The 24,861-nt window shown below is 46.4% G+C and overlaps 1 protein-coding gene across 5 annotated transcripts in view; it reads right to left on the bottom strand.

The window, feature by feature from the left end:
- Nucleotides 1-24,861, bottom strand: part of SEMA5A (semaphorin 5A) — a 468,307-nt gene that overhangs the window by 356,428 nt on the left and 87,018 nt on the right. For all 5 annotated transcript variants that reach the window (XM_044233900.1, XM_044233929.1, XM_044233920.1 and 2 more), the window contains one exon: nucleotides 3,286-3,354. The gene's annotated coding sequence lies outside the window, so the exon portion shown is untranslated. The remainder of the gene's footprint in view (nucleotides 1-3,285; nucleotides 3,355-24,861) is intronic.

Raw genomic sequence — 24,861 nt, 5'->3', positions numbered from 1 at the left:
AACATTTACTGCGAACACCAGAAGTCAGGTACAAACATGAGATACGAGGAAGAGCCCTGAATCAGATCCAGCACAATGGGTTAAGTTCTATTACATAAAAGTACTGAAACAGTTGTTAAAATATAGGCAAAAGCTGTAGAACATCTCAAAATGCAAAACCTAACCTTTCCCTAACCAAGGGGATTAATCAAAGAATGAAACAATTTCAAGCGTCTGGCCGTAAACTAGATTTCTATTTGTAGGAAGAAGCAATGTGCAGCTGAGATCCCTCATTCCTACAAATATACTAATGGTCTGAACATCCTCATGAGAGTAAAAGTGGGGGTAGATTTTTGTCAGTGAGGAAAAAGAAACGCAGACTATGAGACAAGTTACAAAGAACAGGATCTATTTTTAAATAACTGAAGTGGAGGGTGCCTGGGTGGCTCATTGGGTTAAACCTCTGCCTTCAGCTCATGTCATGATATTGGAGTCCTGGGATCGAGCCCCACGTCAGGCTCTCTCCTCAGCGGGGAGCCTGCTTCCTCCTCTCTCTCTGCCTGCCTCTCTGCCTACTTGTGATCTCTCTCTCTCTGTCAAATAAATAAATAAAATCTTAGAAAATAAAAATAAATAAAAAATAAAAATATAAATTACTGAAGTGTTCTCTGAATTAGAAATGAGAATTTGTAATAATATCAAAAGAGAGTAGAGAAAAATCTTTATTAAATTCCTAAGCACCGATTTCATTATGAAAAGAAAAAATATCTGGCAACATTGTAATAAATTTATTCAGATTTAAAAGGATAAAGTCAACAAGCACATGCAATGGGAAAATATTAACAAAGAGTTAATGTTAAAAACAAATTCTGTTAAAATCTATAAAGGAAGTGCTGAATCTCAATGACTAAGTAAGCATAAAATAAAGACAAACAATTCTCTTACATATGCATGTTCCCTCTCTCTCTCCTTTCTCAAAGTAATGGTTATCACATAATTAAGGGGCACCTGGGTGGCTCAGTCAGTGGAGCACCTGCTTCTTGATTTTAGCTCAGGTCATGATCTTGGGGTTTTGAGTTGGGGCCCCAGGTTGGACTCCCTGGTAAACCTGCAGCCTGCTTAAGATTCTCTCCCTCTCCCTCTCCTTCTCTCCCCATACTCACATGTGTTCTCTTCCTCTGTAAAAAAAAAAAAAAGGGGGGGTGGGGGGAGCACCTGGGTGGCTCAGTGAGTTAAGCCTCTGCCTTCAGCTCAGGTCATGATCTCAGGGTCCTGGGATTGAGCCCCGCATTGGGCTCTCTGCTCCACGGGGAGCCTGCTTCCTCCTCTTTCTCTCTCTGCCTGCCTCTTTGCCTACTTGTGATCTCTGTCAAATAAAGAAATAAAATCTTAAAAAAAAAAATCACAGTTAAAAAAAAAATAACCAAATACCATAATGAATAAATAATGGAACATATCAAAATGAAGGAATAGACAAAAAAATTAATGATGCTCCGTGATACTGAGGTTTTACTACTAAAAGAGACCCTCTAACATATTATTAGTGAAGCATAAATATCTATCACTTTTGCAAAGGCAGTTGGCAATCTTATTGAAAATGCTTCGTTTTGAAATAGTAAGTCAACTGAAGTTATTGATGTAATGAATGAACCTCCAATTAAAAGAAAGCTTGATAATAGTGGTTGTTATTATTCAAGAAACTTACACTTTATGCACCAAATATCTCCTCTTCACAATAGAGGCCGTAGTGTGAGCTACAAGAAGCTGGAAAGCAGGACTGAAATCTAGGTATATGAGAGTAAGCTGCACATCCCTTGGCAAGAGAGCGGAGGAAGGGACAGAGAGAGATAGAGAGAGACTAAGAGAATCCCAAGCAGGCTTCACACTGGGCTTAATCTCACGACTACAAGCAAGAACATGACCTGAGCCAAAATCAAGAGACGCTGAACTGACTGACCAACCAGGAGGTTCCCCTTCACCCATCTTTTTAGATGACAATCAGTAGCATAGTCAGATAGGCCTTCAAGTGCCAGAAGTATCTTTTCATAAGAAAAAGTTAAGTACAAAAAACACAGAACCATCTCATTTGACCTATGTGGCAAAGGAAATCACCATGCTATCCCATGATTCATGTACATCAACCTTATCCAAACTGGACTCTTATAAACTTCTGGTTTTGCTCATAACAAAAGAGGAAGGTTTGATACCAGAACACTTTTGAGCAACACAATTATCAGACAGCCCAAAATAATTGCATGTTTGCCCCAGTAAGTATAAGCAATAGTATGTTTAAGCTATGTTGAAGGGTGTAAAATAAAAACGTCACATTTAGAAACTCTACAGAGACCAAAAGAGGAAATGGCATCTGAACTTACTTCATAAAAGAGCTATACTTTCTAGACTAACAAAAGACACTGGGGGAACAATGCGTATCAAGTCCACGTTGAGCAAAGCGGCTGTCTAGGTGCCTGCCTCACGCTAATACACTGGGGGCCTAGAGACTTCTGTCAAGCACTGGATACAAGACACACTTGACTGGAAAGAGTAGGCTTTCACAATTCTGGTAGACTTCATTATAACATTATAAGTCACTTACGATTAAATTCTGAGCATCCAAGCCAAATGTTGTGGAAGGACTCATACCTACTGGCCACTAAAACATGCTCATTCTGTGAGATCTCACTCTGCGAGATCTTTGAGCACTGTAAGTATGTAGATCAGGGCTCAGTCAACTATGGAGCCTGTGGGCCAAGTCCAGCTCAGTTCCCCCTGGTCTTGGTAAATAAAGTTTCGCTGGAACACAGCCCCATTTGCTCGTTGACCTCCTGTCTGTGGCTGCTCTAGTGCTAAAGCACAGAGTTGAGTTGTTGCAACAGAGATTACAAGGCCAGCAAATCCTAAAATACCGACTACCTCACCCTTTCCAGAAAATATGTGCTGTTCCTGATTTAGACTGCTGTTCGAAAAACTAATTTCTTAATATTCGTTGTAAGCTTCTCTTTAAGGGGATCTTTTCCAGGTAGGGAAGAAAGTAAAAAGTGTGTCTGCCTTATCCTCAGCCAGCATTCCTTATGCTATGAGGCAGTATTACGTTAGGGTTAAGAACACGGTTCAAATCCCAGCTCTGCCTCTGACTGTTGGGAAGCTGTGAGATGACCCCACCTCCCTGTGGCTCCATTCCTTTCTGAAAGCTTGTTCATTCACTGCCATTTGTAACAGCAGAGATAAGTGTTACTCATAAGCTATCAGTGTCACTATCTACAAATCTGTTGGTTTCTTCGTTTCCCATTGAGGTATCTGACTTACCAAGGAGGGAAAGGGGGGGGCGCTTCCTCGATCATGTATCACACTAAGGATCCACAGCACCTGGGCGCCCTTGAAAAAAGAAGAGAAAAAAACAGATCCCTTTAATCCATTTTAAAGGAGGCTGTAGTCATTGCTTATCAATTCTAGAAACTCCCATTAAGGCCCAGCACAACCAGCAAGCTGTTTTAGCTGTGAGAGTCCTGGAGCAAAGTGACCCAGGACAGCTTGGAAATGACAACAACATAGCCCACACGCTGATGGGTTTTCTTCTTCAGAAAAAGAAAAAGAAAAATCTAAATGCTGCTAATGTCTGCAAACAAATCTCATGAAACAATCAAAAGGACCATCATCTCGAAGCCATTTGAATTATTTTAAGTATTTTGAACATCAAATTCAGGTTGGTTGTGTGAATTTACCCATTTTATGATGGCCTTTTCATCCTCTTTTGGGGGGTATATTGTACCTTAAATAATGCTTTTGAAAAATAAGAAGTAAAGGCAGAAGGTATAGAATAAACTATACCAAAAAATTTCTTTGTATTTTTATTTACACATTAATTTATTTGGTGCACAATGTTGAGACTTTATTAGGAAAAGAACCATAAACCATAAAAGTAGTCACTTCACTAAAATCAAGTAATCTCATTCCACCAGCTAACTGCCCCCCAATCTCTTCAATTTAAGATAAAAATCCTGAAAACCTGATACTCTAATGTGACAGAAAGACTACCACAAGACACCATGTTTACCAGAAACTGAAGAAATGGAGCACTTTTCCTTTCTGATTCATAAAGAAACATGTCCATTAGTAGTGAGGGATGCGTATTATTTTAAATCCTGCCTTATAGGGCTCACGCGTGTTCTGCTGTCCTAGTTCACACAGCTTCTTTCTACTCCCCACGCTCTGCAGCTTCTGGCTCCCAATAAGCCTAGAACACACTGACATTGCCTATCCTGACATATACACTTGGGTAGCAGCTAGAATGATGATGAGAAAAAGGGAAGAAGATCTTCTCAGAACATTCCGGAACATTCTGGCTATTCCTCTCTGCAATGATTCCCACACTGTCCACTTCAGTCATTATCTAAAGGCCATCTGCCTGCAGAAAATAAACTGAATTACAGCATCTGGAAGTTTGTAAAATTTCAGATCTGCCAACATCAGCCAGTTGGAAGTCCTAAGGTTCAGAGGCCAGAGGCCTACGAGTGGCTCAGCGATGCTGTCTCTCCATCATGATCCCTGCTTCCACAAGGTGCTCTTCGTTAGTTCATGGGAAGCAAGGGGGCAATCCAAAGCAACACATTCAGAATTGCCCAGCAAGGCTCACACAGCCCAGGTGCGCACACACAGTAAAGCATCGCCAAGCCCAGTGTGGTCCCAGCTGAGTCTTTGAAAGCCCATGACATCATCCTTTGGACAGGAGGAGGTGCAGATGCAAATCCTTGAGGCCAAAAGAGAAGTAAGGGAGCTCTCCCCAAGGTGAGAAGGCATACTCAGCCCAGGAAAAATTCCTAGGAGCGGCCAAATCCTTTCTCACACCACCAGTAATATCTCCTTTGGGTGTGGCAACAAACATGCTAGTTGGAACTTCTTTATAAAACAGTATGTTTGAATACACCAGCATCCTCTCTTGAGCCCTACAATCTGTTTGAAAATCAGCACTAACATTTCTTTGTACTGGTTTATTTCATAGTTAAAATTCAAGTGACAACGTGGTGTCGTTGCTGCCAGGATTACCTGGCAATTTCCACAGCCTTGCATGTGTCAGAATTAAATTTAAAACAGGGTTGATAATTAGGCCTGGAGGCTGAGCCCTCCCATCCTCCCTCAGTGCAGTCCTAAGTTAGCGGATATGGTCTCCCCACTAGGACATCCGAGAGTCAGCAGAGGATGGCCACCTTCTTAAACACCAAAAGACCCAGAGGCCAAAAACAACACTGTTGTTCAGAATTCAGAATCATTGACTCAACCAGGTAAGTAGTCTAAGAAGAGGACATCCCAGCACGGTCCAGGCAAGGACAGCCCACAGCACGGAGGGGCTGCTCCAGATCCAACTTTCCGACTTCGAAATAGAGCCCCTTCCTTGTGGGAAGGCAACACTCCAATGGCAGAATGACCAACACAGCGTTCACATGACTTGGAGGACACCATGACTCGCTTCAGAATCCAAAGCTTAAACTGGAAACGGCTTCCCAAAGCAGGATTGTGAGGAAGACACCCGGAAAGGTTCTTACTCTCTGTTTACATCAATGGTGAAAAAGGCATTTTACATCTTGGGGCCTGATGGCCAAGCAAAAGCATTGGGACCTTCTACTCCGCAAGGTCAACCATCTGAAAAGATGGCGTTCCACCCTCTACCTGAGTACGCCACCCTCCACACGACACCCACACGTGCCAAGCAGCACAGGCTCGGGAGAAGAAGCCACAGCAACAAGGCAGTGTGACCTTGTATAAGAGCTCAGTGAAAGTCACGGACAAAGCTTCCTCCAGGTCTGCAGGCTGAGCGCTCCCCTCCCCCCGCAGTGACGTCACAGATTACCTGGTGCAGAGACCATAAATCACTGACATATTCTAGAAAACGGAGAAGAAAGTCAAAAGGTAAAGAAACTACAAAGCCCCAGAGGGTTGCCTCGGGCTGGGGGTCGGACTATTTTAAAATGGATATTTAACTACCCATTGAATAAGAAACAGTTTAGGTTTTATTAAAAAAAAAATGTCCCCATTTGATTCGATTCCATATTATCCTTATTCCTCTTTTTTTGCTCAGGAGCCACTTGAGCAGAAACAACAACTGAAGTCCTCTGCGTCAGAGTTCTCAGGGGGAGCCTCACTCCAGAAAACACTGCCCTTGCACACGCGTGTGCCCAGCTATCCCTGCAGCAGCCCTTGGTGATTCACAAGCAACAAACCTTCCCTAGAAGCTGCACCCCGTAGCCACCTTCACGGGCTCTTAAAACTGTCTCTTCATTGAAATGCATAAATAAAGTTTAAACATCAGTTATAAGTTAGGAAGTGCCCATCAGCACAAGGGTTTCTGTTAAAATCTGCCACCTCCCCAGCCTGACCTACTCAGAATGAGGAAAAACGGAGATTTAAACCTTCTTCTAGAAACCAAAGGTCGGCTGAGCGGTGGCCTTTCTCCTAAAGATACAGGAGAGAAATTAAAATTTCAGGTCAGTCTTAAAAGCTCAATTTAGAGACTGTACCACAGTAAAATCACAAGGAATACAATGAAAATAGATGAGACCACCTGGCATCATAAAGATGCTTAATGGAGTCATGGAAAGAAACCCTCCCCTCCAGGCACAGGCTCAGAGAACCTATAAACTGTTAGACCAGGGTTTCCCAACTTGCGAGAACTGTACCAGTGGTCACGGGGCTCAACTAAGCGACATCTTGTACTCAGTCCATCAATCACCTGTCACACAGCCCCATGGCCATGCTCAGGAGGTGGTCAGACGACAAATCTAGAACCTAGAAAGTCGCCTGAGGTGGAAAAGCAGGACTGGAGGGGCTGTGAGGGCCGACACGGAGAGCGGGAGAGCCGGCCTCTGCTCGGACTCGTGGGGTAAGACAAGAAAGCAATCAGGAGAACGGACTCCAGGTGGGAGCCCCGGGCTGGGCAGCAGGCAGGGACGGCATCGGGGACAGGCTGCTGCCGAGCGTGGCCACGCAGGGCCAAGGCTCAAAGGAGCCACTCCACGGACCTCCCGGACCAGAAAAGCAGCCGATGAGGGAATGGTATCCTAGATTTCATCCAAAGGAGGGGGTCACTGAAGGCTCGTGAAGCAGCAGAACGAGAGTGGGATTGAGGATGATCAGTAAAACACGGCAGCTCTGCAGGGAGACAGAGAAGATGGGGAGAAACCAGAGGCCAGAAGCAGCTGCTACTGAGAACTGGAGATTTGAAAATACTAAAGAAAAAGTAAAAACACACCAAAAAAAAAAAAAAAAAACCCGCAAAGAAAAAACAAACCCCCACACAACTATAAATCACAGCCCATTTTTGCAAACTATTACGTGTACAGAAAGAGTCTAGAAACTGGGCATGGACTCGACAAGCAAATGTCCCTGGATGTGAGACAATAGTGCAACTAAGGAGAACGCGAACTTTCTCGCTGCAAGCTGACGCTCGGATTCAGGGAGGGATACGGAGGCCACTGCTCTGGCCGGGAAGAACCATCTGGAGAATCTACAGGCAGAGGCAGACAGGGCTGAAGGACCAGCCGACTCCGCACACGCGGCCCCTTTCCGAGACCGTCTCTAGCTCTGCTGTTCCTGCATGAGATCACCTTGCACAATCTCCGTCCGTCACTGCACATACATGTGCCCCCCTGGACCATGCTCGGAGAAATCAACAGTGGGCATTTAGGGGAAAGAAAGATGCTGCCGGAAGGGCAGAGAGGCTCCTGTGGGCTGGGAGGCGGGGTATGCACGGTGCCAGAAAACCCCAGCCATTCAGAGAAGGAAAGGAGGGGGGGCCCTGGGTGTCTCAGTCAATGAAGGGTCTGTCTGCCTTTGGCTCAGGTCATGATCCCAGAGTCCTGGGTTTGAGTCCCTCGTCGGGCTTCCTGCTCAGTGGGGGAGTCTGCTTCTCCCTCTGCCTCTGCCTCGCCCCCAACTTGCACTCACTCTCTCTCTCTCAAATGAATAAATAAAATATTTATTAATAAATATTTATCATATATATTATATATATTTATGATATAAATATTTTATATATATTTATTATAAATAATTATTAATAATTATTAATGTTTAATAATAAAAATAAATAAAATATTTTTTTAAGGAGGTGCCCGTAGCAAGAACAGAGAAAGAGGAATTGAGGAGGCTAACGTGGCCGAGAAGAGAGTGGAGCAGGGGCAGGAAGAGAGGGAAGGGAGCACCTGGGAAAAGAAGGAAGGGAGGGACAAGCACCCAAGAAGCAGCAGGCAGAGACCTGGGCGCTCTGACAAGGTGCAGGTTTTTAAGGACAGAGACGTGGTGGCAGGCAGCCTGGGGCCCTGGCAAGAGGGAGGAGGGCGTGAAAAGAAAGGCCATCTGTACCCCAATGTTTATAGCAGCAATGGCCACGGTCGCCAAACTGGAAAGAACCAAGATGTCCTTCAACGGACGAATGGATAAGGAAGATGTGGTCCATATACGCTATGGAGTATGATGCCTCCATCAGAAAGGGTGAATACCCAGCTTTTGTAGCAACATGGACGGGACTGGAAGAGATTATGCTGAGTGAAATAAGTCAAGCAGAGAGAGTCAATTATCATATGGTTTCACTTATTTGTGGAGCATAACAAATAGCATGGAGGACAAGGGGCGTTAGAGAGGAGAAGGGAGTTGGGGGAAATTGGAAGGGGAGGTGAACTATGAGAGACTATGGACTCTGAAAAACAATCTGAAAGGTTTGAAGTGGTGGGGGGTGGGAGGTCGGGGTACCAGGTGGTGGGTATTATGGAGGGCACGGCTTGCATGGAGCACTGGGTGTGGTGAAAAAATAATGAATAATGTTTTTCTGAAAATAAATAAATTGAAGAAAAAAAAAAAGAGGGAGGAGGGCAGGACCTTGGCTCCAGGCCACACCCACATTCCTAAGCAAAAATTCCAGCCTTCAGGAAAACCAGGTGAAGCTGGAAAGCAAATGCACAGAAAGTGTAAGAGGAGGAAGGTCTATGGTGGTGGCCGGTCTGGCGCCATCCCAGGTGTGTCTGCAGAGCAGCCCTGCTCGTTGGCTCCGGCTGTGCGGCTGGCACCAGGGCTCCTGGGGGAGCAGCTCATCCGGATCTCCCCCAATACAAGACTGCTGACTGCTTTCATGCAAGAGAGCCTCAGGACTCAAACGTTGAAAGTTCTGGGGTTTTTTCTCCCTTTTTTTTTTTTTTTTTTTTTTTAAAGGTAGTTCTGCTGATCGGTTCCGTATGGCCTCCTCGACTTTGAACGTTGTCAGATGTGGCTATTTGAAAATGTTGAGAACAGCACGAGAAAGTGTCCCAACTCCGGACTTTTTTTTCTTTTTTGAAAGAGGTTCCATCGCCCGTAGGTACCTGTGCTGCTCCCAGGCCGAATTCTGCAGCGGCAAACAGCCCGAAGTCAGTAGTGTTGCCTTAAGCGGGCATCAGGGCAAACCGCTGAGGCTTTCGAAAGCTGGAGATCTCACACGGACGTGCGTGACGCGACACATGCACAGCGAGGAAAAGAAACCACTTAAATCGGGGCTTGAGAGTTATTAACATACGGTAACACTGCACCCAGAAAGCAAACAGTTTGCCTTCTTTTCCTCATCAGTTCGTGTGGCCCATCAGACATTTCCTGCTCACGCTTGAGCTGAGGATGTGTGGAAGAACGACAGGCACAAAGCCAGTGCGGCACGGAAGGGCTCCGGGCTCCGGGAATTCACCCTCGGGAATAGCTTTCCCCAAATCAGACACGCTCTCTTTAGTCACCAGCTAATTGTTTTCCGTACAAATAATGCCACGTACGGATCGATGCTGGTTAATAAAGAATCCGAGAGTCGTCTCAGGTGCACGTTCAAAAGCCAAGTGCGGGATGTCACAATTTCCCTTCCTCCAATCTCTGGCTGTCTTGGGCCCAAAGCAGGAACACCTGGAGACCAGCCCCAGGGACGGCTGGGGCTTTGTGGACAGCGTGTCCTCTCATGGGGACCCAGGGCTCACCTTTGGGTCACTTAATGATGCAGTCAGCTGGCTACGAGACCAGCAGAGGCAAATCCTACCTCCCCGAACAGAATTAACAGGCGCTACCGAAACTTGAATTCAAAGACAAAGAGAAACGCGCTTGGACTTGGAGCTTTTGCACCCAGATCCGCCATGACCGCCCCCTCCTTCGGACAGGTGGAGGTCACTGTGCAACCTGCTGGTTTGGCAGTATGAAACACTGCCGAAGCCCACAGAAAAAGTAAGGTGGAAACTGGGGTTTCATTTCTCCAAGCTCTGACTGGTCCTAACGACATCTGCGAAGAAAGCAACCCAGCTGTTCCCCATTTAGTCTCCATGCAGAGTCACCCCGTGCAGAACGCCGAAAGCTGGTGGGAGCGGCTGACCCTGGAAGGCGACATGGTCTGAGCGATGGAACAGAGCTGGATTGAAACACCTTCCACCTCCTAAACTCCCAGACCGGATGGTGAGATGTGGCCTGAGCTGCCGAGACACACGGGAACAGAGGGAGGAAAAAGAGACGGGCAAAAGGCAACTGCGCAGCTGCTTAAAACACGAGCCATTTCTGAAATCAGCTCTCTAAGGACGTCACCATCTCTGAAGAGTGACTACTTTATTTCTGCCACGATGGGCCAAATTTTCAAAGAACAGCCTTGCTTTCCACTAGGCGATTCCGAGGGCTTGCACCATTGGTTGATTTGCATGGGCACTTGGCCTCTCAACTTTCATTGTGATGGCTACATTCATCCGTCCTCTGTAGACTAAAAATCTCACCACTTGGAAAGAGAAGCGCATCTGAGGCCTGTGGAAAAATGGGGCCTCCCCATGCCTATTCACTCAGAACAACGCATCCAGTAAGACCGACCTTGGAAGCAGAGGTTTGCCCACACAACAGATGGCCAAGATTCGATTCTAAATCTCAGTTCAGTTCAAGATGTAATTCTTAGATCAAAATTTAACTTTAAAATAATTACTGAATTACAAAATATAACTTTTTTAAAAATTGCTGAATTACTCATGTTACTTAATGCCAAGAAAGTAGAGAGGAAGGGCTTGGGTTCTTAGATCAGTCCTTCAGTCATTTCCTAGGATGAGGGAAGGATCTGCCACAGATCTAATGCACTAGTGGTACCAGAGCCTTCCCAGAGCAAAGCTGAACCGAGCAGACAAAGGTGCGTGCATGAGCTTGGAGAAAGAGGGTTTCTTATCCCGCCAAGAGGGCTGACCACAGGATTCACAAAGAACTGTTAGCAAAACGGAAGTGGAGTCAATCACTCACAAAAATATTTTCTAAAAACAAAAAGAAAGAAAAGAACAGACAACAGGTTGTAGAAGCTGCTAGTCACAAAGGAGGCTCTCTCTCCAACTCAGGAGAAGGAAATGAAAAGACACTCTCCTTCAGTGCAGTCAGAGTGACAGATCAGTACAGACCCAAGCTAGCCAACCCAACATGCACACTGGTCAATGTCAGTTCTGGGTCTTCTGTGACTTATCCAGTTTCTGCAAGCCCAAGAAGGCTGTTTTACATGTGATAGGGTGCCCTGGGCCCAGCAAATTGTGTTTTGACTTAGAAAGCGAACTCTGGTGTTGTTTTCTGGTTTAAACCCAGCAAGGACTCCCAAGTCATTTCAAAACTTCCATCTCCCCGAAAACCAACTGAATTTAGTCCCAACTATCTGTTGGGTCTTCCAGGTCAAAGGTGGGCACCCAGGGCTGCCCAAGAAAGCAGCAGCTCATCTTAACATCAGTCAGGATGCTGAAAGATGGAATTCATCCCTCTTAAGTGCCTCTTTCATGTTTTTAAGACAAACAGAAGGCTTAACACTGGAAGACTCCTTGGGTGTGCTGTATAACCAAAAATCTAATTCTGTTCTATTTGTCATGCTCTCAATATAAATTAGGGATAAAAATAAGAACTAGGCTACTACGCAGGGAACCAGATGGTGTCTTACCTTCCTATAAACACGGCTGTGTTTAGAGTGTTTACACGTGCGGGGGAGGAAAAAAGATTATCTTTTTTTACATTTGGCAATGAGTCACGTTGTCCATTTCAGGACCCACAGTACTGAAACTTCCTCCCCATGAAAAACCAGTGCAGCTTCCCTAATGTTTAAAAACATGGTGTCAGCTGCCTTAGATGAGTCATGAAGCCCTCTTCCCCATCCCGCAGCTCCATGACGGACATCATCTGATCAAAGTGGACTCAGTAAATGCCACCAGCAGGCCAGGAGTGTCCGGTTGCAAGTCGGCTGCTTCTTTGTAGGAGTCTGGATGCTTCTTTCATTTTCCTGTGCTAATATGCCCTTAAATTGTCAAGCCAGGAGGCCGACTTAACAGTCCCCCATTTGCCTGCATCACTGCCCCCGTCCTTGTTGAACGACATGCTCAGGGATCGAACCTGGGAAAGGGCTGGGCTGAGTCATCTAGGGATGTTTCTGAGCTTACTGATTATGAAAGGAGCCCCAGGTAAGCCCTGACCACCTGGTTCAATAAAAGCCCACTGCCCTGAAGCGACTGGAGTGTAAACAGAACCAGTGGAAAATGGCAGACCACAGTTTACAAAATGGTATTTCCTTTCCCACTGACAAGCCCCGCCAGCAAGTGTGTCACCACAGGTGACGCTGGAAGGGCTACGCCTGGGAGCGTTTGCCCTGCCCCAGCAGCGCGGTTGGGTTTGTGTCTCCTCCTCATAAAGCATCAGGAAAACGAATCCCTCCCCGGCTGAGTAAAATGCATGAAACGGACGCCTGGTGTTGATTTGTTTTGTGGGCTCCTACAAGCTGCTGGGGAGGTTAACTGCCCTCCTTGTGATTCACATGAAATTGATCTGAACCCAGAACTCAGTATTTCCCCCCTTTATAATTGATTGGTCAGCTGCCATCGGCCTAGCCAGAGTGGTCCGTGCCTTCCTGCTTGCTCTCAGAAACCTGCATGTGCCCTCGGTGTCCCCCTGTGATGGGGCTTCCTCTTCTCTGTGAACAGGACACTCATCCCTCCTCAGGCTACCTCAGATCACCCTCTCCTGTCATGTGGGGGCCTCCCCATGTCAAGGGCAGTCATCATGCCCCATACCCTTTGAATCCCTGCGGCCAGGCCTCCGTAAATGAGCATGTTTCAGAAAGACATCTAAGGAGGTCTCCTTCTTTTTACTTCAAGGGCATGTGTAAACGCCAACAGACCAGGCACAGGACCACAAGTCAGCTTCTAGAGACATCCTTTCTATGTGACATCACCCCTCCATCAACAGCACCCCAGCATCTACACCGCTGGAACCCAGACACCGCCTGCTCCTCATCCAGGTCTAGAGCATGCGGGGCACCCAGCAAGGGCCCAGGGATCCTTCTACTGGCCCGGGCCCCCAGGACCTCCCTGAGCACTCAGATGTCCCCACGGACAGAAGGCAGCGCCCGTCAACAGTCAAGACAGGAGATTCCTCTGTAATATGATCATCAACTCTGCAAATCTCAGGCTTCTACTGATACTTCTCTTAGTAAGCCCATCTTCCATAGATATCAGGAGAATTACTAAGGAAAAGTGTTTGTGAATTCATGATGTTCGGTTGGACAAGCCCCAGTTCTGCAGGCGTGGATCGAAAGGAGATCGGCAGTTCTGTCTCCTGGACTTCTGTTCTCACCTTCGCACAGGCGGGGTCCTGAAAACACCTGGGCCTCGGCCGGCAGCCTGTCCACCTCGCCCCTGCCCGCTCACTCCTGGGTCCCTGCTCCCCCGGACAGCGGCAGAGAAAAGACGAGCTTCAAGGAGCTCCCTCCTTCACTGTCCAGCTTCCAACTTCACACGTGGCCCGGAAAAACAGCGCACTGCTCTGGCCGACAGGAACATGCAATGACAATGTAACTGACCAAATCAAAAACTTAAAAGCATTGTAGGTAATGAAGCACCGGGAAACCACTAGTTCTTGGGGGGCATTTTATGCTTGGCTTCAAAATGTGCATCTTAATCTCAACGTTAGGGTTTTTGACTCTGTTAGTTTATGATTCCGATGACCCCTTTTCAGGCCTCTGGAAGCGATGCTACTCTGTGAAGGTAGTAAGTCTAACAACGAATCCAGAGCTTTAAGTAAAGACTGTAGAACTCTAGCCTAGCGGACGAGATAAGTGCACTGAATAAAGTGCAGGGACAGCTGCACATGGACCTGCCCTGGCTCTGGGATTCTTTTTTTTTTTTTCCCCAAACTATAGAGACTCAAGTGTTGGACCGCAGGTTAGACAGTCTTGTCAGGTTAGGCTTCTCATCCACATCCACCCTCCTGGACTGGCAGACCTCCCGCATCTCAGCCAACCTCCTCCTCTCTCCCACCAGAGACGTTTCCACCCACTGCCTGGCGGTACCCAGTCATTGTCAACACCAGGGAAACGAAACCACGAACAAAACCCCTCATTCGAATGGAAAGCTGATGGCATCATGGGGGAGGAGGGAGGCGCTAAGACTTGTTACTGTACAAGGAACGAAACGTCTTGCCCAGTTGGCCATTTACTCTTCACATGCTTCAGCTTGTGCTGGGAGAAAGGGCACGACGAGTCATTGCTGAGAGGCTGTGCCCCATTTCCAAAGATTGCAAAAGAGCTATAAATCAGAAAAATGGCATGAGATTTCGGTGACAGCTGCTTTTTCTCAGAGACTCCTATGATAGAACAGCAAACCACGACTCGATGCAAGGGCTTGGTGTTCCCATCATTCTCGATAGAGACCCACTCCTAGCCTCCTTCAAATTAGGTCTCCGCTATTCTACTACTCAGGGGTGCACAGAGATCTCTCAACAGAAGCTAGGAAGACACAGGTCCCTTATAACCATCCTGGGACGAGGCGGGGAGGGTCAGGAGGCTCCCAGGTTGACGGACTTCCCTCTGTTGTGAACCTTGGAAGATGCCAACTTCCCCAATATTTTTCGTGGCTTGGCCAAGGATGGCAGACAGGACTTCACCTTCACGGACAAGGTTACTGCCCCTGAGCAGCAAGGAACGACCGTGGTTCTACTGACCCATTCCGTAAAAGGGAAGAAAAGAATAAGCATGATGGAAATCTGAATAATTGACTGGCGTTAGCACTATACCTAATCCCTCCACCTTCAAATGATAACCCGCAGCAGAAATCTGCCCCTCGCCTCCTCTCTGCGCCTCTCCCCTGAGCTCCTTTCCATGTGTCAGCCCGGCAAGCGGGCATGGGCTCCTTCCGCTATGACAAACCCACGGACAGAGGAAAGGCGGAGAAGTGTCAAGGACGTGAGCTTTCCTCCCTGGAGGACAGTCACTCTGGAAACAGCTCAGAAGATACCTTCATTGTGGCTGAAATCACCGGAGAGAGCCCCCTTCTCCTCAATGCCAATTTGCTTTGACAGAACCACTGTTGTCTGTCAAGAAGCCACAGGCTTCCCTGAGCGAGATGCTCTGTGGGAATTCCTGAGCCAGCCCTGGCTTGTCGACAGAAGTCAGCCGCTTGGGGAGAAACAGCTGCTGAGCCCCAGCCAGCGGGGCCCGGCCCTCGGCGATACAGCGCCTCGCAAGGAGAACACACCGCACCCCCGAACAGTCCACCCCCACGCCCCAGAGAGCCCAGGGCACGGGGACTGGCACTGCGTCTCAGAAGGAAGTCTCACGACCATGTCAAAGGAGAAGTCAAACCAGGCCACGTTCCCTAAATGCACACCAAACGGAACTTTCCTTCGGCTGGTTCCGGCACACTCTCCTAAACCAGACTTAAAAAGAGAACTGGAAGTAACGAGTTAACCTGGAAGGTAACCATCTTGGCGCCTCACCCAGCTGGTTATTTAAGGTGAGATTTATTACGAAAGCTTCAAAATCCCTCTTCCCTTCCAGTTTAATGCAGAAGCACTGGGTCCAGATATGAGGATGCCAAGAGCAGGATAGGCAGGAGAGCTTTGAAGGGGCTTAATTCATTCCCAGGCAGAAGGAACGTCCGAAGAGCCACCTCAGAGCCCGGGATGTCTTCTAGCAGTTTCGCTGCCACCATCGAACACAGGGCAGCAGAAAATCCTGCTTCATTACCAGGAGCCTAAACATCTCCTCTAAACCCGTGAGACTCAGAGGACAAAAGAAGTCCGATAACTCTAGACATTACTTCCCTCTTAGGGTAACTGATATTCACAAAAGGAAAGAAAAAAAAAAAAAAGAGTCAATACTCGTGATTTAGATTCCATTTTTGTGAATTTACCCATCTGCTAAAATTGATTTTTGTAGCCCAAAATGTGTTCATCATCTGTGAGTTCAAAGCTAATGAACGAGCTATATATGACATACACTGTCTTTAAACAGAAACACGTGAAACCAGGTTCTTTACTGACGGGTTGATGAGGCCGTTGTGACCAGAAGCTTACAGGAACCTAACTGCGGATGGCCCCTAGGAGAGGTGGTTCACTATGAACGGAACCTCGTTCACGATGAATGTCTAGAGCAGGGCACCACGAGTAAGGAGCACGGACTGTCAATGCAGGACGTGAACAGAAACACCCTAACAGACTACGCAGCTCTGCCCAGGATGTCAGCAGCAGACTGGCACGCAGGCACACAGGTGGCCTGTGGGATCTGTGTGCGCGCCGTGAGCAGCGTATCACTTGGTGGATGGAGATTGGGACCAGGCAATGGAAACTTGAAAGCAATCTGATCATTCCCGAAAAGCATAATGTTGGGCCTCCGGCCCCAGCGGAGCACAGAGCTCATCACATGAGCCTAAGCTGTAGGAGCGCTGGTGCCTGAACGTGCGCCATTGACTACCGTGGGCAGAGACCTCTCTGAAGTCATTGTCGAGGGAAAATGAGCCCTCTCAGAAACAGAAATCTGGACAATTACCGGCCATCGGGGAGAACAAGCCGGTGGCCCACGTCACCTACCGCGTGAAGGCTCTGGCCATGGCTCCCAGGACCCGTTAGAGCTCCCGCTGTATAATGGGAACCAGATCCCCCATCTTCCACGTCAGATAACGACCCTTGGCCCCAGAGATTTAAGGGATGATTACAGGCTACAGAATTGTGTGTCATTATATTAACTTGCGATAATATATTCCTGACAACTGAGGCTGTTACCTTGAACTTCCAAATGCCGGCACACGTCACACGTGGCCCCTCTGACACATTCCCATCTGTCCGGTGTCCAGTAGGGAAGTGTGTCCTCACGACACAGCACAAGAAGGAGGAAATGCAGAACCGGTTCGGAACAGTGCAGGGCTTCATTGAACGGAGTCATTTTCAGTACACTGAAATCTCTAACATTAAAAATAAAACAGGCGCTGCAATCCGTAAATGCCAGAGAATAAAAAGGTCCAAAGCCCTTTCTTTCTGGCTTCCTGATGGCCTCATAGTTCTTCGCTAGCGACTTCTCCCCTTTCATTATAATCTTAGGAACTCTAACTACCACCTTCTGGAATGGAATTGGTTTCCTTTTCAATTGCTCACCTTTTTTTATAATGGAAAAGAAAAAACAAAAATAAAAACCAAGCACCTCTCTCCACTTGGGCCTGGACATGGTCGGTCGTCACAAGCAAGTGAGTAAAAATAACAGAAAAGGTTCGCATGTGTCTCCAGACTAAGCAAAAATACTGATAAAACAGACTGTTTTCTAAGTTTAAGAAGAGGAGTTTCTCCCATGATCCAAAAAGATAAGTTGGCAGGCTCCACAAATACATTCATCAAGAAAAACAGAAGAGTCTGTAAGAGTGATAAACCAAATCCACAAGTTGGAGATACGAGTCAGGCACCAAAATTTCTATCCCGCCAGCATCAGTCAGGGCTTTCTCTTGCGTACGCCCCGAGGCTGGGAATGCGGCAACCTAACCACACGTCTCCAGGAGTTTCCTGGTTGGTTTGCGTACTGTTGCTGATTTCTAGAGAAAGCTCCAAGACGCGGCAGCCGCGTGCCAACAGGAACAGGCCAGAACAGGAAGAGGGGTTTCAAACTGGGATCAAGCAATCCTGTAATAAGAAATTGTGAGAATTTTTTAAAGAAATGACTATTCCATCTGGGTTTTCTGCCAGATCTGGCTCTAAAAATTCCCTGATCTCTCAGAATACGAGATGCTAAAATAAGGACGCGTGCGTCTCTAACTTAACTGGAAGCTTTAAAGAGATCCGGTGGCAACATGAAAACGGGGCTTCACGCCACTAAAATCTTGAACCGAAAAGCAGGGAAATGGTTGGTATTTGACTAAACTCACAGCAGACCCTTCTGGGAAGGGAGAGAGGTCAGCAGGGGACACATTATCCGGAGAGCCTGCAATGCGTAAAGCACTTAAGGAAGGACAAGATCAAAGGTGCCCGGTGAAGGAGGAGAAGGTGCTCACAGAGAAGGAGGCTCCGTCTGCCAATTAGGAGGGAGTCGGCTCTTTGTTTCCCAGAAGCCAACAGTTACAGGACTTACATTGGGGCATAAATTCTAATTAACGTACATCTTTCTGGGTTCCCTGCAGAATTCCCGCTCGCCAACTTCATCCTTCAGCACGGCTCGAGTGCCTGGCTCCCCAGCTTAACAAAGGGCTGGCCTGTCCCCAGCCCAGCCGGGGAGGGAAGTATGTGTTCCCAGCTGCCCTCCTGCCTTTCTGGAAGGTTAATCTCTCTTCTGCAACTGGCTGCAAATAATTGCTTCTGTTGAGGCAAGCGTCGGGCTTCGGGTGCAGGTGAGAAGCAGGATTTGGCTGGGCGAGAGGGAGGAGTAATTGGAAGCAGACAACAAAACATAACGAAGGGAGAAAATGAAAAACCCTAACTTTCAAGGGAATTCAAGGAGAACAGCGAACAGTGAGCGGACAAGGGGGGAGAGAGGAACATTGTTGGCGAGCAGGCCGGGGACACCTGCGACTTTGGGAGCTTACAAAAAGCGTGCGTGTCCCAGATCCTGGCCCCTGTCCCTCCAGCCCGATCCTAAAGGGGCTGGACGTTACCCCAAACCACAGAAGGACCGGGGAGAGAAGGAAGGTCTAAGCCGATCCAGCTGCAATAACAAATCCAGAAGGGCCCAACCACGAACGCTTCGAAAAACAAACGTGATTCAAAGCAAGGGAACACCCAGCGCCAGGGCTGGGGTTGGGGGGAGGACTTCAAGAAGCACAGGACCTCAGCAGACATCATTTTCAAAGCCGACTGGAAACCGCCTTGCGATGTGCTGTTTCAATGACAACAGAGGCCCGACTCGCTGGAAGAGAATGGGATCAAACAGAGAAACCCTCCGAAGGACCCGGCTCCTTGAACGGAGACTCGGCTGGACTTTTATCTCCCCAGGAAGACCTCCTCAGTCCCCAGCCGGCCTCTAAGCCCCCAGGCCACGGACAGCTTCAAGAGTCTTCCTCCCGCTCCCCCTAAATTTTCTAAATCAATCCCAGCAAATTACCTGTCTGGGAACCTATTCTAGAGCTTTCGGAAAATAAACAGTCTCCCTTTTGTGCTAAAACCTGCAGCTACGGAGTGTAATTCCCATCAGAACAAACTCTGGCCCAGAACTTCCCAAGTCACTGAAAAGACCCAGAACTCGCCATCTACCTGGGACAGCTAGGCGTGAGTAAATGGACAACCCACTCTCTTTTTTTCATGAAAACTTCTAAGAAAGGCTTCCCAGGAGGAGAAATGGCCCTATGACCCGAGTTCAAAACCTGTCACTGCTTTCTCTGTGTAGCCTGGACTGTTTTTTTATTTCTTTAACTCTCCCGAGCTTTCTTCTGGTGGAAAAGCAAGATAATAACAGCAACCAGGTTACAAGAAAGCTGAGTTTTCAAAACTATGTGTGTCAAGTTCCCGGCCCCCAGCCGGGCCTCAATCGGATTATCGCTGTGACGAATGGAACTGGGTCCTCCAACAAAGGGGTCCCGATGGCCGAGGGTGTTGAAGGTCATCTATCCTGTGAGCCTGCCAGGACAGCTTCCTTCGGGGCCTTGTGGCGTAATTTATGAAATAAAGTTAGCATGTCAAGTATTTTCTTTAATGCTCATTTCAGCTGTAGAAAATCTCAGGGCCCCTGGGTGGCTCAGTTGGTTAAGCATCCAACTCTTGGCTTTTGCTCAGGTCCTGATCTCAGGGTCGTGAGATCAAGCCCCACATTGGGCTCTGTCCTCAGCATGGAGTCTGCTTCAGAGTCTCTCTCCCTCTCCCTCTGGCCCTCCTGCTCGCGTTCCCTCTCTCTAAAATAAATAAATTACATCTTTAATAAAAGAAAAGAAAATCGAATTATCTGGGAATTTGGTTTCTTCTATACCTCACAACTGCAAAGGCTCATTCTGTGCCTCTCCTGACATTTTTTTTCCTCCTAGAAACTTTGTCAGAAAAACAAACAAACAAACAAACATCAACAACAAAACACTAAAAAACATCAATGTGATGCCCCCTGTAACATGTTTTTAAAGAGCCCCAGGACAAGTTTTTGATAGAAAGCACAAAAGGAAACGAAAACGTACTCTTTAAAAATTGGCATGTCTCCTTTTATTTGAGAATGTTTTGTTCAGCATAAAGCTCCAAAGAGCTGTTGACAGATGGGTCCCATTTTTATTTTCCCTAGAGATGGTGGTTTTGTTCTAAATCTTCAAGTCAGCTACATCTTAAAAATTGACTTGACCGCAATGGCGGTTTTTCTCAAAATCTCAGAATAACAGAGAAAGTATGAGCCTGAAGTAACTGCCTCAAACTAAACGAGCAGTTGCCGCTGGTGCACGTTCCTCAACTTTAAAGCTGGAAAGACGTCAGGCATAAACCTGTTAACGAGATGCAGAGGCCAGGCACGTCCCCGTGTGGTCAGCATGCAAATTCCAGCGGCTTGCGCTGGGGCTGCCCATCAAACCACAGGTCTGGGCCTGTGTTGCAAGTCCGTAAGCTGAAGCTCCGGACAGGTGAGGGAAAGTCTCGGAACAGGGCCTGGGGCCCCACGTTGAAAGCCAAGTTTGCTGCGAACCACATCACAGGAAGCCCTGAACCACGTGGAGGGCAGAGCCAAGTACATGCAACCCACGAGCAACAGTGTCTGGAGGACCCAATGACAGCTCATGGGCAGGTAGAAGAGGCTGAGAAGCTGGGGCAGGGAGGCCCAGAGACGAATACGTTTTACCGTCAACGGTGTGTGAGTAGTGACATCCTTCAAAGCCTCACGGCCTCCTTTCCCCTTCATTTAGGAGAAGATAAGCTACGTTGGATGAAAACTAATTCAGGCAGCCTTTGAAGGCTCAGCCCTTGCTCTGATCTATTTTCACAAGACACAATGTGGACCAGGAAGCTTTTTATCAATGTGAGTGGCAATAAATAGTGCTTATTATAGTCTAAAGACAGAGCTTAAGATTAATATCTAAAATCCAATCTTATTTTTTAATTTGCCCATAATTACATTGTTAAAATTACATCATTTTTTTAAAGATTTTATTTATTTATTTGAAAGAGAGAGAAATCACAAGTAAGCAGAGAGGCAGGCAGAGAGAGAGAGAGGAGGAAGCAGGCTCCCTGCTGAGCAGAGAGCCCCGTGTGGGGCTCAATCCCAGGACCCTGGGATCATGACCTGAGCCGAAGGCAGAGGCTTTAACCCACTGATCCACCCAGGTGCCCCTAAAATTACATCTTTAAAAAAAAAATTTAGAAACCTCCCAGAAAGCTACTAATGGACCCTGTTTCAGAAAGAATTTAAAGTCATCCCCAGGAAATCCGCCTCCACTTGTTCATGTCCTTGCAAGATCCCTGAGAGTAAGTGGGACGTGTGACTTGCTTCTACCAATAGAACAGAGCAAAAGTGAAGAGATATGAGTGACTGCATGATTATATTATACAAGATTTCAATACCCACCTTCTGGAATTCTTTCTCCTTGGCTGGCTTTGAGAAAGCCAACAGCCACGCTGGAGGAGTCCACATGAGAAGGAGCTGTGGGAAGCCTCTAGCAGGAAAATTAAGCCCTCAGTACTGCATCCACAAGAAAAAATGAATTCTGCCAAGGGAATCTAGAGCCAAGCACTTCCCCAGTCAAGCCTTCAGATGAAACCCCAACCCCAGTCAACTGCCCTTGACTGCAGCATTTTGGAGAATCCAGCTAAGTCATGTCCAGACTCCAGACCCACAACAACAGTGACATCATAAATATTGTGTTCTTTTAAGTCACTAAATTGGTTAATATATTAATAGATAAGTCATAGGGTGCTTGGGTGACTCCGTTGGCTAAGTATCTGCCTTCAGCTCAGGTCATGATCTCGGGGTCCTGGGATCGAGCCCCGGCAGTAGGGTCTCTGCTGAACAGGAAGCCTGCTTCTCACTCTCACTCTGACCCTCCCCCCTGCTTGTGCACTCATTCTCTCTCTCTCTGTCTCTCTGTCTCAAATAAATAAATAAAATCTTGAAAAAAAATAGATAAATCATACAGATCATTAAAACTCAAGCTGTTTATAAAGAGTAACTCAACTAATTTAAGATATGTTTATATAATCATTTATTCAATTGAGCTTGTCTATTATAAACTATAATTATATATCTTAAAACCCAATTTTAATAAGACTATGTTTAACTACAACACAAATCAAGCATTGCAGAGAGCTCATTTGTATTATCCGTTCACTACTCTGGGGTTCTCCAGATAGCGAGGCTTTAATCAGGTAAGAGAAAGAAGGTCACACAGGATCAAAACTTCATTTGATCATTGGTTACGAACCACAGATAGTTCAGCCTTTAAGTGACCTATAATTATTATGAAGTGTCCCATTAAATACTGTCTAATCTTATTTTCAAAATTCTGATAGATTATATAAATCACCCCAAGAACATTCTGATTTTGACACCAGCAACAGAATAAATGAAACACCTGGGAGTTTGTGGTTGCTGTTGTTTTGAGAGAGAGAGCAAGGAGAGGCAGAGGGAGAGGGAGAGAGGGAATCCCAAGCAGGCTCGACTCTGGCTCAATCTCACCACCCTGAGATCGTGACCAGGGCCAAAATCAAAATCAAGAGTCGGATGCTTAACCGACTGAGCCACCCAACCACCCCCAGCATGCGGATTTGGGAACAGGCATGAGCAACATATTGCTAAACTGTATGATGTCAGCAGCTCATGGATGAGAATAACTGTCCACAAACTCAAACGCATGCAGGTTAATAAAACCATGAATGCAGACGTTTGTATTTTACATAGAACAAAGCCGTTTACGTGAAAGCAAACATCTCACTATACCAGCATATCCTGCAGATTAAATATACTCCAGACCATGAGACAGGAGGTAAATGTACTAGTCAATTAGCACCCGCATAACAAAGCACCAAGGACTGGGGAGCTTAAACAACAGGAATTTATTTTCTTACAATTCTGGAGGTTGGAAATCCAAGATCAAAGGGCCAGCTGATTAAGCCCCTGGTCAGACTGCTCTTCCCGACTTACAGAGGGCCACCTTCTTGCTGTGTCCCCACATGATGGCAGGAGAAAAGCAAGCTCTCTGGGGTCTCTTCTGATAAAGCCACTAGCCCATCAGGAGGGGCTCTAACCCTAATCACCCAGAGGCCCCATCTCCAAACATCAGCACATCGCTAGGTAGGACTTCAACATATACATTTTGGGAAGATACTATCCATAACAATACATATCAAACTATTTCTCAAAGGCATAATTGTGAGTTAATTTAAACATGATTGGTATGTTTAAATAAATGACCGTCTTCAGTTAAAAATGCACGTAATAAAACACACTATGCTAAACACCCAAAGAGGAAAATTTTGCTATGTATACAGAGCAGAATGTTTTCAATCACATCTTCATTTTGGGGGGAAGGGGAGGAAAATGTTTTCCTCATCTTGACGTGTTTATCAATTTGAAACAGAACCAAATGTTCCCAGTTTATATTTTCTAGCTCCTAGAAATTATAGAATTCTTTGTTTCCTAAAATTCATTCCTCTCATGTCACTAAATATAAGCAAATGAAAATAAATACAGCTAAGCCTGGAACAACATGGGGTTTGGGGTGCTGATCCCACTCCAAGCCCAAAAGCACCCCTGAAAATCCATGTATAATTTTTGATCCCCAAACACTTAACTACTAATACCCTACTACTGACAGCCTGATCAATAACATGAACAGTCAATACATTTGGTGTGGTGTACGCATTACATACTGTAGTCTTAACATAAAGTAAGCTAGAGAAAAGAAAATGTCCCTGGGAAAACCACAAGGAAGAGAAAATACATTTATAGTACTGTTCTGTTAAAAAAAAAAAAAATCTGCATGTAAGTCAGCCCTCATAGCTCAAACCCATACTGTTCAAGGGCCAACTGTACTACACTCAAGGCTTCTATTCCCCTACTGATAAGACACTGGCAAGGCTTTGTAATTGTGTTCAGAAACATTTTAGCTTATTTATTGCTTTAAGACTTAAATATGGTTGTTTTTTACTGTCTATTTTGCCATTCTCATAAAGAGTAGCTACCTGTGATTCCTTCTATTGGCTGTTTTAGATTCCTCTGAACCCCGCCGAACAAGCAGCACATACATGGCTTCTCTTTGGACCTAACCCCAAAGATGGCTAAGGAACCTGAATAAAAAGTCTCACTGTAATTTACACCATTCACGGAAATGCTTATTTCTTTCATCATGGGTTTCTCTCATCTATACCATGCATTTAGCATAGAAATTTCCTAGCACAGAAATGATATTTAAGGACTATGGAACTACTTAGACAAAGCGGTTAGATCTCAACTACTGATGGGAAGGGTGAACCTAGAAGCTGTTTCAAACTATCACTGTCCTTCAGGGTCACATAGAGAATGCTCGCTAGATCTTCCGGAATGTCCCAGAGGCGTGGGAGAAAACAAAGGTATCACTGAGGGCAAAGCAAATGTAAGGACCAAGCCCCAGCTTAGCTGCCACTGGGAACATCTAGAACAGTAGCCACGTGGAAACCTCAGCTTAGCCCTGGTGTGACTAATGGCCGGCCCAGGGAAAG

Source organism: Neovison vison, chromosome 1, assembly GCF_020171115.1.
Source record: "Neovison vison isolate M4711 chromosome 1, ASM_NN_V1, whole genome shotgun sequence".
Taxonomy (NCBI): Eukaryota; Metazoa; Chordata; class Mammalia; order Carnivora; family Mustelidae; genus Neogale; species Neogale vison.
Note: the sequence above shows the minus strand (reverse complement) of the source record. Positions and strands in the feature narration are given on the sequence as shown.